The 2500-nt window shown below is 81.2% G+C and overlaps 2 non-coding genes across 2 annotated transcripts in view; both read left to right on the top strand.

Moving 5' to 3' along the window:
• The first annotated feature begins 1637 nt into the window (after positions 1–1637).
• Positions 1638–1790, top strand: LOC132321224 (5.8S ribosomal RNA). Its single transcript, XR_009484721.1, has one exon. It is a non-coding gene; the product is annotated as a 5.8S ribosomal RNA (ribosomal RNA).
• A 695-nt stretch (positions 1791–2485) lies between these two features.
• Positions 2486–2500, top strand: part of LOC132321258 (28S ribosomal RNA) — a 4210-nt gene continuing 4195 nt past the window's right edge. Inside the window, exon 1 of the ribosomal RNA XR_009484754.1 lies at positions 2486–2500. This exon is cut by the window's right edge and continues 4195 nt beyond it. This is a non-coding gene — a ribosomal RNA (28S ribosomal RNA).

The following is a 2500-nucleotide window of genomic DNA, read 5'->3' as shown; positions in this document are numbered from 1 at the left end:
CCGTCCCGCGCCGGCGGGCGGCCCGAGCCACGGCTCTCCTCCTTGGGCGCAGCGCCGGGCTAACTGAGGGAAACCCCGGGCCCCGGGAAGGAGGAGGGGGTGGTGGTGGCGGCGGATGCCGGGCGCGCCCCCGCGGGCGGACGCTCTCCCGAGGGCGGCAGCGGGGGAGGCACCCCCGCGGGGCCTGCAGGTCGTTTCCCTCACCCCAGGGCCAGGTACCTAGCGTCCGCGCTTCCGCGGCCCTCCCTCGGCGGGGCCGGGGGCCGAAGGCCGCGGAGAGGCCGGGCGGAGGTTTAAAGACTCGGGCGGCTCGATGCGAGCGCCGCGGGGGGCGGGCCGGGCGGTGGCCTGGAAGGGGCGGGAGTTGCTCCCCGTAAGCCCCTGGCTGGTGCGCGCCGCCCGTGCTCGTCCCGCGGCGAGCCGCCGTGCTGGGGAGGGGGTCCCACTGCCCCCCCCTCTCCGCGGTCCGGTCTCGGCAGAGAGACCGCGGCGCGCGGTCGGCCCTTGGGCCGGCCGGCCTGCCTGCCTGCCTCGAGACGGGCGAGTCCCCGCGGTGGGGGCCCGCCGGGCGGCCGCCGGGCCGCCGCGCCTCCGTCGCGGCGCTGCGCCGCGCCGCGCCCCCGCTCCCTCTCCGCCCCGGCGAGCCGCTCGGCGGCCTCCCGCCGGCGGCGGGGGGGGGGGGGCGGCAAGCCGGCCGAGCGGCGTCGGTGCCGCTCGGCCCGCCGGTCGGCCGGGCAAGCGCCCGCCGCCCGCCGCGGCTCCCCCGGCCCGGGCCCTGCCCGCCGCTCCCCCCCCTTCGCCCTTCCCCGGCCGCGCCGGGCGGGTGGGCGGGCGGGCGTGCGGCCGGGGGCGTCCCACTCCCGGTCTCCGCGTGGAAACGGGGAGAGCGGGCGGCGCCCCCGGCTTAGCGCGCCGTCTGCCTTCCGCCCTGGCGCGTGCCGGCGGAAGGGCCGGAGGCGGGAAGCGGCGGCGGCGGTGCCGGGAGGGGCAGCCGTTTGGGCGCGGCGGGTGGGCGCCGTCCGGTGGGCCGCGGGCCGCGGCGTCGCCGCGCTGGCTCGGGCCCTGGCGCTCGCCGCCTCCGGCGGGGCCGCGGAGCCGCCGGCGGAGCCGGCGGGCTGTCGTAGCGCGGCGTTAGCAGCCTGCGCGGAGGCGCGCGCGGGGCCGGCGGGGCGCCCCGCCGCTGCCCGGCAGCTTGCTGCAGCAGCAGCAGGCGCAGCAGCGGCCGTCCGTGTGCCGAGCGAGGCAGGCAGGCGGCCGGGCGGCGCGGCCGGGCGTGCGCCGCTGCCTCCGTGCGGGGGGAGGCCCTGCGGGGGCCGGGCCGAGCCCGGGCGCCTGGTCTGCCTCGGAAGCGAGCGAGGTGCGTGTTTGCCAGGTCGTCGGCCGGGAGCGCGGGCTCCCCGCCCTCGCCGTTGGCGGGGCTTCGTTGCCCCCGCCGTCCCGTCCCGTGTCGTGTGTGTGCTCCGGTACGGTGAGCCGAGGCGCGAGGCCTCTCCGTCGCGCCGCGTGGCGTCCCCTCCGCGCGGGCGGGCGGGGGCGGGCGGGCGGGCGGTGGGCCTCCCTCAGCGAGGAGAAAGGGGCCGCGTTTGGCGCGCGGTCCCGGCCCCCCCGCGCGCGCGGGGCGGTGCCGAAAGGCAGACAACTCTTAGCGGTGGATCACTCGGCTCGTGCGTCGATGAAGAACGCAGCTAGCTGCGAGAATTAATGTGAATTGCAGGACACATTGATCATCGACACTTCGAACGCACTTGCGGCCCCGGGTTCCTCCCGGGGCTACGCCTGTCTGAGCGTCGCTTGACGATCAATCGCCGGCTGCGCCGCCGCCGCCCTCGTCCGGGGCGGCGGGCCGCAGCGGCGCGGCTGGGGTGCCTCGCAGGCCCCGCGTGCGGCGGCCCCGGGCCGGAGAGCGGTTTGCCCGCCTCCCGGCGCCGCGGTCGGCCGCGCGGGCCTTCGTCCCCCTAAGTGGAGACTCGGGGAGCGCTCCGAAGCTCCCCGCTCCCGGAGCGCCCGCTGGGCGGAGCTCGTCCCGCCGGGGGCCGCCAGGGTGCGTCGGGCCGGCCGGGCCCGGTCGCGGCGGTGGGGAAGAGCGAGCGAGGGGGGGGCGGAGGCGCGGTCCTCTCGCCCACCCCCGGCGTCCCGCGCGGGCGGCTGTCTGCGGGTGGGTGCCGCGGCGGTGCCGTGCCGTGCTGCCGCCCGCGCGCGCGTGCGCGCCGGGGAGGCGGGGGGGGGGTGTCCTCCCCGCCGCCGCCCCCGCCGCCTCCTTCTCCTCTTCCCCGAGCCCCCGCCGCGCCCCGGGTGGCGCGGCGCGGCACCGTGCCGCGCCGCCCGGCTGCCCGCCGGGCCGTCGTCCCGGGCCGTCGCCCCGGGGGGCCGTCTCCGGGCCCGCGCGAGACGACGCGTGTCGGGCCGCGCCCGGGCCGGGGCTTTCCGTGGCGCGCGCGCGCCGGCTTCGTCGGTCGTGTGCCGGCGCGCTTTCTTCTCGGGCTCGCGACCTCAGATCAGA

This window comes from Gavia stellata, unplaced genomic scaffold, assembly GCF_030936135.1.
Source record: "Gavia stellata isolate bGavSte3 unplaced genomic scaffold, bGavSte3.hap2 HAP2_SCAFFOLD_97, whole genome shotgun sequence".
Taxonomy (NCBI): Eukaryota; Metazoa; Chordata; class Aves; order Gaviiformes; family Gaviidae; genus Gavia; species Gavia stellata.
This window is presented reverse-complemented; position numbering and strand designations above follow the sequence as displayed.